This window comes from Amphiprion ocellaris, chromosome 24 (genome assembly GCF_022539595.1).
Source record: "Amphiprion ocellaris isolate individual 3 ecotype Okinawa chromosome 24, ASM2253959v1, whole genome shotgun sequence".
Classification (NCBI taxonomy): domain Eukaryota; kingdom Metazoa; phylum Chordata; class Actinopteri; family Pomacentridae; genus Amphiprion; species Amphiprion ocellaris.
In genome coordinates this window covers 21,066,601-21,081,582 of record NC_072789.1, presented here as the reverse complement: position 1 = coordinate 21,081,582, position 14,982 = coordinate 21,066,601, and the positions used below count along the sequence as shown (strand labels likewise).

At 38.4% G+C, this 14,982-nt stretch overlaps 1 protein-coding gene across 1 annotated transcript in view; it reads right to left on the bottom strand.

Annotated features, from left to right (window-relative positions):
• sts (steroid sulfatase (microsomal), isozyme S) overlaps positions 1 to 14,982 on the bottom strand; it is a 194,350-nt gene that overhangs the window by 114,150 nt on the left and 65,218 nt on the right. The window lies entirely within an intron of this gene.

The window sequence follows — 14,982 nt, the reverse complement described above, 5'->3', positions numbered from 1 at the left end:
AGAGATACAATATGCAAAAGCAAGAAGGGGGAGAGAGACAAAAAGCACTTTGTCAGATACATTGTGAAACTGTCTCCAAGAAATAAGAAGAATCTTTCAAAAATTTATAGTTTACTTTCAAAGACAGACTCTGTACACCTACCAACTCAAAAATGGGAAAAAGACGTATCCAAATCTTTTGACTCAGATTTTTGGACCCAGATCTGTAAAAAACACATTTAAAATGACAAAAAACACCAACTTACAGTTGACCCATTTTAAGGTGCTTCACAGAACGCATATAACGCAATATAAACTGTATAAAATGGGCTTCTCACGCTCAGACACATGTACTCAATGCACCCAAAACATGACGGACACTTACTAAGGGACAGATGGATGACAGGGTGGAAAGCTGGAACCCTTTTGTTAATAACTATCCACTGTTACAGTTGAAACTTTGCTTTCGGTCAACTTCAAATACCTAAATCAACATTCAGTGCGAGCACCCTTTTTCCTCTGTATACACTTTTTAAGGTACTTGGCAGGTAGGTTGTTCCAAGCATCTTGAATCCTGATCTGCTGTGGATTTAGTCTGTCGTGGTGCCTTCCTTCTCTTCATTTAATCCCAGACTGACTCCATGGTATTGAGATCAGGGCTCTGTGAGGTTCAGACCAGCTGTTGCAGGACCCTTTGTTCCCTAAAACTCTGCAGGTATGTTTGGGTTCATTGTCATGCTGCTGCATGAATTTGGGACTAATTAGATGCCTCCCTGGTGGCCTCATGTGACGAAGAATCCGAACATCAAAAAACACTGAAAGCTTTTGCACAAGAATGTAAACTTGATGTGTTGCAGTTGATTTTAAAGCTCCTGGCAAATGTTAAGAGGAGGAAATGTAACAGCTTTGGTGACGTGGGAGTACTGTAGGTTGACTCACTTCTGTATTACATAAACCGATGGTAGACAATAACAAACCTGATATTTATGTTTGAATAAACATCACTGAATACACTGAGGATTTCAGCCTCTGATAGATAAAAAGTGGAATTTCAGGACTTGACACTTTGAAGGCCATTTCACATAGAAAGTTTTTTTTTCTTTTTCAGCATTGCTAGTGAAGCATAATGTCCACCGACAGCTGCTTAAATCACACAAGACTCCTGCTGTTTACATGTTGTGAACTTTTTAAGGGTATCCGTAGTGATTGATCACGGTCTCTGTGTTGCTGTGAGCTTCCCCCTGCTGACTATAGCAGGCAAAATGAATTTATCCATACATAAAAACATTGCTGATTTCCTCCTACTGAGTAGACATAAAAAACGCTTTTATCAAACAGATTTATCTGGTGGGCGACAGTTTGTCCGGCTGCTCTTCTTTTAGCTCCTGCTCACTGCTGACAGAGTTGAGTGTTGGTATAGATGTAGTGAATGGCTCATTATTGCTCTCATGCTGCTCATATCTTGCTTTTAATGTGTCAGGCAATTCTTTAAAACCACAAGTATTCTGATTGCATTTTCCAATTCTCCACTGTGAACAAGCCTCATAAAGAAATATTTCTTGCTGCTCATTATTGAAGGGTTTTGGAGTGACACATCTGCAGCTGTGGAGAAAGTACCAAGCATTCAAGTGAGGGTCCCCATTTATTGGTAGGAAGTTGTTTTTTCCCCTATTCAAGGTTAATAGGAGGCAGCAAAGTGACACAGTCGAATCGCCATTTATTTCCCAGGAGAGCCATCAATGCACAAGTGTTCTATAGAGAAAAGCTACTGTAGAATTATCTCTTATGTCCTCAGTATTTGTGCAGCAGAATATGCTCAAACTCTGTCAAACTTTGAAAGAACAAATAGCTTCAGGTGCCACAAACCAGTTCTGTGAGCTGGCAGTGGATATCAAGCCAACAATCAAATGACACTGAGACACACTGCAGAAACTTATTCTGCAGTGTAAATGAAATATATCCAAGTTGTAAATTTGAGCGACTCGATGTGAACTTGTGTAAGTTTCTAAATAGTAACAGACTGAGAGGGTGTTTGAAAGTGGGCTCTGCCTGGGGAGGCTGCCAGGGGCCGTCATATATTACAGCTACAGGATCAGTTTAGGAGAAGCTGCAGTTTTAAAAGAGAAACAGATCAAAAGTTATCAAAATGTTCTGCAAAAGTCTAAAGGTGTGGAAATGGCGAGCCCTGGATTTTGACAATTCGCCATGAATTCACCATGAAACAGGAAATGCTGTCTAACTCTACTGAACATTCTCCAGTCTGCCTCAAATTTTACATGTATGATTAGAGTCCGGTCCTGATGACATCCATAGACCAATATACAGTCAGAGTGATAGCGCCACCTGGTGGATGGACAGGAAATGCTGCAAAACTACCCTCTACATGCTCCAATCTGCCTGAAACTTTACATATGAGATCAGAGTCCAGCCCTCATCATATCCATAGGCCAATATACACTCAGTCGCAGCGCCACCTGGTGGATGAACAGGAAATGCTCTATAACTAGCCTGTACATGCTCCAATCTGCCTGAAATTTTACATGTGTGATCAGAGTCCAAACCTTATCACATCCTTCGGCTGGAATACACTCTTGGTTGCAGCGCGACCTGGTGGACATGCTGGGATTCGCCGACCGGCAAGGATGCGAGGACCCGTCCAACGCTGCTTGCAGCTTTAATTTACGTTTTTATTTTATTTTGTGGGTCACTCAGGTTGTAAAGGCTCTGTTGGGTGTCTTTGTCAAGTTGGGACACGAATTTTTGACACTTTAATTAGAAAGAAATTCAAATTTGGGTAAATGTATTAGTAGTACATATGTTAAACCGGCATTCTTGATAGTCAAATTGCCACTGCAGACATCTTGGACTACATCTTTGATTTGAAACCTTAGATATACAAAGTTTCATTACAGATAGTCTTTTAAACTTTTTTTTAGTCTTAGAGCAGCTTCCAAAAATATCTTTCCTCTTGACAGTCAATCTGATTAGACTCCAATAGACACCGGGTGTAGCTCCCTTATTCTCCTATAATATATCAGACAAATTCTCAGGCTGTAAAATACGCAGCTTCTCATCTCCTGGGGGCCTGTGGGTGAGAGCTAATTTGAGCTCCTTCGTTTTTTTGAATGCTTTAGGGATCTCTTGTATGGCTCCGGATGAGTTACTGATCTGTTTTGATGGCGCAGGCCTTCTCCTGACTTCCAGCATATTCCCTGGGCTGTCTGCAATGACAGACAGCCCAGGTATTTTGGTAGCTGCTTCAGTCATCCATTTAGCAGGACGTCAGATGTTTATTCAGAGATGAATAACTGTTCCTGCCCTCAGTGAAACCAGATTACACACACTCAGTTACTGTTGTTGTAAGATCATTCTCTAATATTCACCGAGTGGCCCTTGTCAGTGTGCCATTACTTCTGTTCTATTTGTGTTCGTTGCTGCTTCACCCTGATTTTATCTATATGTTTGCCTTTTCTGTGTGTTTCACGCTCTGCTAAGCGTCCAACAACCCTAATAGATGTCTCTTTTCTTTCTCCTGGGGCTGAAGGGGGTCATGTGGCTGCTGAAGTAGGTGCAACTTAACCACTCCGTCTGCTCTAACCTTGAATATTTGCTGTGTTTTTTCTTTGTTCCTTGGTTTTCTCTGTATAATGTCATTATTTTCCTGTCTTTTAAGGGATCTTCTCCTAAATGTAACACTACATATGAGTATTATACTGCCATTTAAAAGTTTGGGGTCACTTCGAAATGTATGTGTTTTTGAAAGAAAAGCATTTTTTTTCAAGGAACATGAATTTTTAATGGAATATCTCCATAGGGATACAGAGGCCCATTTCCAGCAACCATCACTCCTGTATTCTAATGGTACATTGTGTTCACTAATCGTGTTAAAAGGCTAATTCATGATTAGAAAACCCTTGTGTAATTATGTTAGCACATGAATAAAAGTGTGAGTTTTCATGGAAAACATGGAATTGTCTGGGTGACCTCAAACTTTTGAACAGTAGTGTATATGTAGGAAAGACCAAGGGAAAGCTATTGCAAGGGGTTTCTCTAGAATGAGCATTCACACCCATTTGTATTTGACAGGCGTAGTGTGTCAAACATGTACACCAAATCTGAATCGGCTAATTCAATTAACTCCATCTGAACTGAATCAGTAGTTGAGAATGAATCGAATGAACTGATTATCTGTGGAGAAATGACCTGCGAGCTGCTCCCAGTGTGCATATCAATAAGCTCTCCAAGGTCTGTAATGTGCTCTTTGTATTTAATGCCACATCTAATGAATGCCGTAGCTAATTATGCGGGTTTCCCTGCTCAGCATTTCCAGGGCAACTCTGATCAATGGAATTATCAGGAGAACATCCCACTCTGACCAGAGGCCTAAACAAAACAATGGGATCGCTAATGTCAGTTTGTGGATGTCTCTCTTGGTATTGATCATTCTTTACTCGCGGTGCTCTGAGGGGACCGACAACACGCTCTCATAAACTGATTGAGCATTGAAAATGAAAACAGAATGCCTCACGGCCTCCTGTTTATAATCAGTTTGTATGTTGTTCAAATTAGTCAGGACATGGTGTCTGTCTCCTTAGAGGCTTGCATGCCCTGCAGCAGACAAGCATGAAATACTGTTGTGTGTAATGCTGGGGAGACAGATCCCCAGTGAAAATTAGAAATGTGACAAAACATGTCTATCGCCACTGGTTTCTTTTAAATAAGACTCAGCCCACTCATACAGCAGTGTGCTGACAGAAAATAAACAGCGCCATCGTTGCAATTGTTTAAAAAAAATAATAATCTCACCTGTAGGGAAGCAATCTTCAAAATGAAAAGCTGTGAGATTTCTGGAAGATAAAGCTCTCATTCCTGAAATAACTATTGGACCCCTCCGCCAGCCCGCCTTCTGCAATCAGAAAAAAGGCTCACTTTCTCATAAAATTGGGTTTCTTTTTGCAACCAGAGTAGTCGCCCCCTGCTGGCTGTTCAAAATAATGCAGACCCAGAGTCCTCATCCAGGTTATATATACAGTCTGTAGCTGCAATAGTGCAGTTCTGGAGTTCAACAATCCTCCTGCAATATTGTGATTTGCCATGTTCATCTAAATATTAAAATAGCTTTTCTCACGCAAAATCAGATCTAGTCTTATCTTTTTAAACAAGTGTTACACCAAATAGTAAGCATATTTCTTCAAGACCAGATGTGCAGCGAATAAAAGAAGCAGCTCACATAAAGCTGGTGTCTAGTTTGAGTTTACTTATTGATTAGATTTGTAAGGAGAGCCTGGAGCTAGTGCTGTAGTGGAATGTAATGTCATATGGACATGGAACAAAGGAGAGATGAGAATGTGTTTCAGGGCTAATCATGATACAAAAGCCCCGTTGTCTTTTCCTCCCAATTCAGAGATGGATTTTCAGCTTTATTTTTGGAACGAAAGATTAATATTTAATCAGCCTGAACAATCCACAGTGTGAGGACACAGTCTTGTTACTAGCTTCAAGGTTTGGCAAGCAGCAATAATTCATGATCATTTCTATTTGATGTTTGTAATTTTATAAGTAGAAGAAGGGATATTCTTTACCTGTTATGCAGGGAATGTTAGAATGAACTTAAAGTATATGTTATGATGACAGCAGAGCTTGGACTCTTGTACTTGTACTCAGGTTTTTCACTTAACCGTCTGGCCAGTCCTTTTCCATCTAATGCTAACGTTTGTAAGTATCATTATCAGGAATAGAGCATGTTAATACAGGTCACAGAGTATATAACAGAATGAATCATTGCCACATCAGTGTAGAATGGTTTAAAACTGTATCAACTTAAAGTAATTGCTTTACATCTGTGTTGAACAGTAGAGAATTTGCTCTGATGTCAAACTGAAAGTGAACAGTTTAGATTTACTACAATGAAAAATGCAGGCCTAACTGCAGTCAATGCAATAAAAGTCAACAAATTCAAATCTTTTATTTTTTCAATACTTTATGTGTCCAAATTTGTTTTTCATGGCAGTCCTAATCCTCCTCGGCATGGTGAATACTAGTAGTACACAAATTCATGAAGAGATGCTCTGCTGTTATTCAGATACCAGTTTTTATTCAGCTGTTCTTTCACTGGAAGGGTTGTGTTGCTCTATCTTTTCTGTAAAACACTTGACCAGGTCACACTTTTTACTTTTTCTTGTGTGATTTTGGAAGTGGGCTTCGGACCATTATAATGCTTGAACATTCCTCTTTTGCTAAGCTTCTGCAGACTGAGACTCATCTTGTCAGACAGTATTTTGGTTTAACCAAAGACATTCATTCAAAATTCAGATAAATCATAAAAACTGAGAACCCCGTGATTAACACTTCCATTGGTAAACAAATGTATATACGGTGGTATGAAAAAGTTTAGGCACTCCTCTGAGGCTGCATAATAATTTACTTCATAGAAAAGGATTACAGTGGCATGTCATTAATTTCCTAATAAAAGCTAAGTACTGGAGTATTTTCCAGACAAATTCAGTGTAGCAAAATAAAGTTCTATGAAATCAAGTAAGGCCTGAAGTGGCAGGCCAAGAAAAATATTGGAAAGACAAAGGCAAAGGATGGTGAGACCAATCAGATAGCCAACCAAACACCTCCAAAGACGTACAACTTCATCTTTGTGCAGATGGTGTCACTGAGCATCGTTCAACAATTCAGCGCACTTTGCACAAGGAGAAGCTTTTCGGGAGAGTGATGAGGAAGAAGCCTTTTCTGCACACATGCCACAGAGTCACTTGAGGTATGCAAAAGCACATGTGACCAAGCCAGCTTCATTTTGGAATAAGATGCTGTGGACCGATGAAACAAAGATTGAGCTATTTGGTCATAACAAGGGGCATTATGCATGGCAGCGAAAGAAGACAGCATTCCAAGAAAACACTTGCTACCCATCATGCTGTGGGGCTGTGTGGCCAGTGCCAAAACATATTAAAGAACATATTAAACCCTATTTAGCATATGTAGGACAGTATGCAAGTGTGTGTGCATGGACTTTGCAAGTGTATTTCTCACATGCAGCACACAGGAGTTGCTTTACAGTTTTACCTTCTGGATGTCCGAAAGAAAAAAAAAATCAGATCTACACTACCATTCAAAAGTTTGGGGTCACCCAGACAAATGCATGTTTTCCATGAAAACTCCCACTTTTATCCATGTGCTAACATAACTGCACAAGTGTTTTCTAATCATCAATGAGCCTTTCAACACCATTAGCTAACACAATGTAGCATTAGAACACAGGAGTGATGGTTGCTGGAAATGTTCCTCTGTACCTCTATGGAGATATTCCATTAAAAATCAGCTGTTTCCAGCTAGAATAGTCATTTACCACATTAACAATGTCTAGACTGTATTTCCGATTCATTTAATGTTATCTTCATTGAAAAAAAAAGTTTTTCTTTCAAAAATAAGGACATTTCTAAGTAACCCCAAACTTTTGAACGGCAGTGTATATCTATGAAATATAATCTGATTTAATACAGAAAAAGTCCAAGGTGATTTAAGACAAAACACATTTATTTACACTTAATCAGAGAGACTATCTTCTATATAGCCTTAACCAGGGTGCAACACACTACAGGGTAATCTGACAGAGCATAAAAGGTGAGAATACTATATGCACAGTCATAAATTTTGTCCCTGTTTGATATGCTCAAACAAAAGCATTTGCTTCCTCTCGGCTATGCAGAGATGAGGTGTAAATGACAGATTTACAGTATAAATAATGCTAGCCTTGGTAGCAAGGTTAGTGAATAGTGGCCTAAAGGTAGTGAGTTTGTCAAGACACCTGCTAGAAGAGTCCATCAAGTGTCTCCTCCTCTGCTTCCTCTGACCTGAGATGCACCATCTTTGTTTCTCTGCCTAGTTTGTTTGCATATAGAGATTGCATCTCTGTGTGACAAGTCAATATTATGAATGTACCCTGCAAAAAAAACCGACCAAAGAAACGTAATAATTCAGCAGCAGTGACATGAACACAGAACAAAACAATACAGAAAAAAATGGAAAACAAAAATGAGTCTTTTCATTGTTCAATGAAGGAAATTAACATGTAAAAACCAATGAAATTACCCATTAGATAGATAAATGGATGTATTTCAACAGCTGATCAGTGTTTACTGATCAAATGCATGGATGAAAACACAATCAACATTTTTGTTGAGTAAAACCCTTAATTATACAGAATCAGGAATACTTTATTGATCCCTAAGGGGAAATATGTTACAGTTGCTCCCATTCAAAGCACAAAATATGTTGAAAAATCTGTCCTAAAAATATAAACATATGTAGAAAAAGTATAAACATAAAAGTAAAATGTTTATTTTCTAAGAATTTTTTAAAATAAATTCTCCAGAGTAAAAAAAGGTGATTATGAAATACAGTAAATTTACAGTCATGGCAAAAATTATTTGATCACCTTTGTTTTCTTCAATTTCTTGTTCATTTCAATGCCTGAGATTCAAATTATAGTATTATCTTTTCATCTAGTTATAACAGCAGACAAAGAGGGGTCTCCATTCTAGTCCATAAGAGAGTACCATTCACTTTAAACAGTACAGTAACGGACTCAGAGGGCAGATATATTATTATCCAGGCAACAATCTTTAATAAATTATATTCTATCGTAAACCTCTATGCTCCGAATAATGATGATCCAGCCTTCTTTCACACTGTTTTCTCTCACTTAGCAGACTTATCTGCTAACTCAACAACTATTATCGGTGGTGACTTCAACATAGTTTTAAACCCTTCAGTAGATCGATCTAATAGTCCAATACACGTAAAACAGTCACAATCAGTTAAAGTCATACATGACTATATGAAAGATTTCGGACTAGACGACGTCTGGAGACTCAAAAACCCTACAAAGAGGGACTATACGTTTTTCTCTCCGGTACACAAAACTTTTTCAAGAATTGCCTTTTTTCCTCTTAAATAACTCTATCTCCCTCCCTACCCTCTGATCCACCTTCTGACATCCCTATAAAAGCGGTACTGTCAGAATGCTCTGGGTTGGCTTACCTTCACAGACTCACGCTCTGTGTTGGTAAACCCACTGTATACCGGGATACCAATAAACACCCCACTACAGCAAACTTCGAAATGGGAAAATTAAAAGGAAAGTTAATTGAAATGTTTATTTTTTTCATAATGTATTTGGATGCAGATCTCAGGTTATACTGGGTGGAGATGGTTTCTAAGGAAAGAAATGAAAGGAAAGCGATGGTGGTGAGAATGTAGTTCACGCTTCAGCTCTGTATTGGTTATTTGTTGTAACATGTCCAAATGGAAGCTGAGATTTCCAACGCTGCAGTCTTGTAGTTGGGTGTGAGACCCTAAAAACTCTGGGCCCTTTTCTCTGAAGTAAACTTGTCCGCAGCAGAAAGCGATTGAGTTTCGGCTGGGATTAAATGTGATAGGGAACACAGCTTTTTTTCTTCTTCCTCCCCTAGCATCCGTATCACAATTATTGTTTTTCCTCCTTCCTCCGACTGAAGGCGATCCAATTTTCCCTTCCTTAAATAGTTTGTCCTCTATTTTCCAGAGGAGACATGGTAAGATTTCAGAAATTGCCCCGAGACGACAGGCTGCTGCTCATTCCTGTGATCGATGCAATTGTACTTTTTTTTCTTCCTCTCTCCTCCACATGCCTCAGAATGTTAACATCCTGAAACCACTTTTCAGCCGGATGTTACTCAATCAAGGCTGCTGCATTCATGTAAAGGCAGTTCCTTCTGCTGTCACTAACTAATCTTTAATTGGGTTTTGCGGTGAAACGACATTGTGATGTGAATCGTGTCACAATGAGGTGAGTAATCCTCGTCTCCTCGCATTCTGCATGCAGATCTGCAGCGATCTGACAGGTACATGTTTGCACTGTGTTGATGTGATTGTCCTAATGGGCTTTCAGCGAGCTGTCACCTCTTCCCTCTCATCTGTCACATCCAGTCTGCTTCTGGTTTTTTTTTTGTCTTCACTCCCACATGCTATCCTTCCATCGCAGCCTCTCTGCTTTCAATTCCACTTTGATTTCTTCCCCTCTCTCCCTCTCTCTGTCTCCGGCTCTGCATTTATTTATTTTTTTCGATCTACAGGAACTATTTGATCTTTTAACTGATTTACTTTATCTGTGTGACCTTGCGATGTCTTTCCAGCAGCATTTGTGAGGTGGGAAGGCCTTTCTCCTCAATCATACCTTTATCAGCCCGCCTGAGAAGTATCCAACCCACTCCTCACTGCAAACAGATAATATTCCTTGCATTTTCTTTCTCTTTTTTTGCCTCTTAATTATAACTTTGCTCCGGATAATGAGTATGATATCTGAAATTGGACTTCTTCATTTCTTTTATCCATGAATTTCACGGAGTCTGGGGTTGCAGTGAGTCCCACACATGCACTTCTTCTCCTCACTCTCACTCTCTTTCAGCTAAGCTTTGCCACAGGAGTTCCACTGAATAACTACCAGCACCTTTATCAAGAGGAATAATTAAATCACAGCGCGGCGCTAAAGCGCCACGAGTTTAACCTCAGCCGATGCTGGAACAATGACAAGGGGGGACTGGTTCACGTCGCTCTGGTGCATCATGTGTCACTAACCTTGGGCTCCTGCAGGGAAAAAGTTATATAGTATACCGCTTCACTATATTCTATTTGACTCTCTGCATGTTAAACCTTTACTTGTTGCACATATTAACTGTGTCCTCTTTTAGGTTTGACCCTAAAGCTTTGGATAGTAAAGGAAGCCTCATCTTGCCGTGTGCTGGTGTAAATCGGAAGCTCACAGTTTCATAGGAGGATGGAGCTGAGATAGAGCAACACAACTGAACTATGGAGGCCTTGGATTGGAGTGCCTTTATTAGATAAAAGTAGTGGTGGGACATGATTAAAAAAATAATTAATTGATTAGAGGCTTTGAAATTAATCACATTTTTGTCAAATAGCAATATTTGACACGATAAACAAAGTTTTTCAAATCAAATAAATTTTGGTTGACAACTGAATCGATGAGTAGACATATATACGAACTAAAACAACAAAAATGTTTGTTTCATTTATATTTATCTGTGCATTTTTCATCTGTCTAATACATTCGCAGATTACTGCAAACTCAAAGTCCAATTGTAGCGATTATATTCAATGTTTTAAGGCTTTTTATAAACTCAGGCACTTTCAGTGTCTTGAAAAGTGGTCTATTATGGGATGGCTGCACCATTTGCCAGTCCCAGTGTAACCATGCACAGTCACACTGTCACTGGCTGGTTCAAAACCCCTTGAGTCTGTGTTGTGCAATTTTTGTTAAAAAAAAGTCAGAAGGCTGAGATGTCTTTTTTGTGCCATTTATTCTGGTAACTGGTAAATATAAGAAAACCTCTGGTCAGTGAGCTCGGCCGTCTCGTGCAAAGCACCCTAAAATGGGAGCAGTACGTTCATTAGTTTAATGCTCGCTAGATAGCTAGCTCATAGAGTGTCTCAAACTCCCCAAATACATATTTTTAAGAAATAAATACATTAAATGTATGTCAACACACTCCAATGAACTTCTGAATAGATCATAATGTACATATACTCATAAAATAAACAAAAGGACATCAAGAAAACAGTCATTTATGAGCCCATGCTCTGCTCCCCAACCTACCTTGTGTACACCTCTCAAGAACTGACAGTGTAACATCAACACCAGTTACATACTGTAGCTCCAGAGAGAGTGCTATTGAGCCAACAACACTAAATGAAAACCAAAGTACAGCAAGTGGAATTATTTACCATATACGCACGTGGACAATATTGTTGGTACCCCTCGGTTAATGAAAGAAAAACCCACAATGGTCACAGAAATAATTTGAATCTGACAAAAGTAATAATACATAAAAATTCTATGAAAATTAACCAATGAAAATCAGACATTGCTTTTGAACTGTGGTTCAACAGAATTATTTTAAAAAATAAACTCATGAAACAGGCCTGGACAAAAATGATGGTACCCTTAACTTAACTTTTTGTTGCACAACCTTTTGAGGCAATCACTGCAATCCAACCATTTGTGTAACTGTCAGTGAGACTCTGCACCTCTCAGCAGGTATTCTGGTCCACTCCTCATCAGCAGACTGCTGCAGTTGTCTCAGGTTTGAAGGTTCCTTCTCCAGACGCCATGTTTCAGCTCCTTCCACAGATGTTCAATAGGATTTAGATCGGGGCTCATAGAAGGTCACCAAACAAAATGCATACCCCGCCCCCATTATTTCAGCAGCCCAATAACACATTCGCCTCTTCTGACGGCGTTTCCTCCACAATGTGGAAGCCACCTAATGCACTTTAGGCTATACATAGTTCTAAGCAACACTAAAGGAGCAGGAAATTTGTGCTGACATGCCGGGAAAGCAGGGCGAGAGCAGATAACTCCAATGGTGGAGGGTCCAGAGGAAATAAATGCTGACTGAAGTGGTAACGGAGGAAGAATTACACTCCAGGGACTCTGCTTTAGGTGAGAAAACGACAAAGTAGGGCCAGTGATAAAAGTGCACACTGGTTCATTATTTGGGTTGTATGATCGGACAATCTGTGGGACGAGTTTAATAACAACTTATTGGGTTGAGAATACAGTAATGAGCTGAATTTTCTTAGGTTTTAGAAGCAGCTGTGGAAGCCAGATGTGTATTTGAGCTTTGAGCTTTCTTCATGAGAAAGTTTGACTCTGCATCAGACAGTTAATTGGACTGAGCAAGTTGTAAAGTTGTATTTTAAGAAACCTCACTGTCTGATTATTTTTATTTCTGAAACGTATACTGACCAGCATCTACCTTTAGCGGCTGGATGAGCCAATAAAATTTGGTGGTGGAATCTTCCCACTTTATTTCAAAGATGTTTTCAGTATTATTGAAATGCACAAAAATATCAATATAATTTTAATAAAATACATTGAATTTACATGTCTAGCGTGAAATAACATTAAAACCTTGAGACTGTGGATAACTGTAAAATATCCTTTTCCTTTTACTCAATATATAAAGCTGCTGAATTCAAGTTTAATATAATTAGATGACAATTAATAGAAAAAGAAGTGCTGATTATGTAATTTTACATAAATGTATTGCATTTATTGAATATTTTAAAAGGAATGAATGTCCACTAATTTCATTATAATATAATAATATAAAAACATTAATTACACAGCTCAGGTAAAATTAGGAACATTTTGTTTTATTTTTATGGGATTTTTTATTGTCATTATTTTTAAATGAATATTTTCTGTTATTTTACAGTATATTTTTGGCATTCCAGGTACAGGAATATTATCTTTTTTTCTTTCTTTTTTTGACAGGTTTGTTTTTTACAAAAGTAAAGCCCATTTCTTTTTAGTTTTAAATGGAAACAAATGAAAGAGGATTTACACTTACCAGGAAGTTTAATGATTTTCACATGGTGTAATTGCTATTTTGGTAGTTCGAGGTATATTGTCCAGCCTGTTCTCAGTGATAATCAGTCATGCTTTTCTGAAATGAGCAGAGTAATAGTGAGGAACAGAGTTTAGGAGACTGTTTTGGAGATTTTGTAGACTGTATAAATTTTCACTGGTGTCATCAGTCAGAATGCAAGACAAGGTGTTCTCTTTTTCTCTTTTAATCACAACAGGGGTTACACATATGCCAGCAACTCTATGTGTGGTTCTACAAACAAGAAAAAGAGAGAAAGTTTGGATTTACTCCATTCAAAATACAGGCCCCACAGTCGTAACAGCTTTCGGTCATTCTTCAGAGATGATTTTTTTCAGCTTCTCTTTGCTGGAGGGGTAATGTTGCTCTTCCATTCTCTTCACAATACCCAAAGGTGTTCTAAATATTCAAGTCAGGCAACAAACTGGATGGTTGTCATGCTGAAATATTCCTCTTCTGCCAAGTCTCTGCACACTGGAACTTATTTTGTCATTCAGTATTTTGGTTTATCCACATTGATTCATGGTTGCATTTATAAGTATCATCTCCCCAAAAGCTTTTGCACTCATACAACCCCATATCATCACAATCCAACCTCCATGCTTCACTGTCAGGACTATGCATTCACTGGGGTAATTTTGCAACAAACATGTGGGACGCCATTTGAGCAAACAAAGTTAAACTTGATCTCTGTTGACCAAATAATGTTCTGAGGTTTCTTTTCATGTTCCTTAGCAATGTTTAGTTTTTCAGTTAAGACCAAGCAAAAGGGTTTTTTTTCTTGGTTGCCATCCATGGACGTCACTTGATGACCTCTATTCTGACCTACAGAAATCAAACCGATTCAACTCAACCCTCAGTAAATGCAGTGTCAGGACTGAGACGACCTTTGGAGTCATCAAGTCGCAATTTAACTACCTCTGTGGCATGAGAATGTCTCCTGAGCATGTGTTCGAAATAATACCAGCGTCTGCAGCAATTCACAACATAGCGGTTATAATGTGCAACGGGTGACCCGATGTTGCCGACCCCATTGCCCTCAGTCATTCCACGGGCACAGTCATCAGAACAGAATTTTAGTTGACATCAAAAAAGGAATTAAGCAATCAGTGGTTGTGTTGCACGCATGTATTTATTTAAAATCCTGCCTTTGCTGACTAAAAATAGGGGCTATTCAATCATGTTAAAATTTACCATCTTTGTAGTAATTTGAGTTGAAAATTTTTGAAAAGACATGCTGTGGTGACATGCGAGAGCCCAATATGGGACCTTTAAAACATCTTTTAAATATTAATAAATGTATAATATAATATATAATATAATATAATATAATATAATATAATATAATATAATATAATATAATATAATATAATATAATATAATATAATATAATACACAGCATGACATAATATAATATTACACTATATTTATTTCTTTGTTTTTATTTTTATTTCTTGATGAACAGATCAGACAACTAGAATAAGTGTACATTATAGTGTTCAAGTAGCCCTTTTGAAGATGGAGCTTTTATTTTGTAAATCCTGAG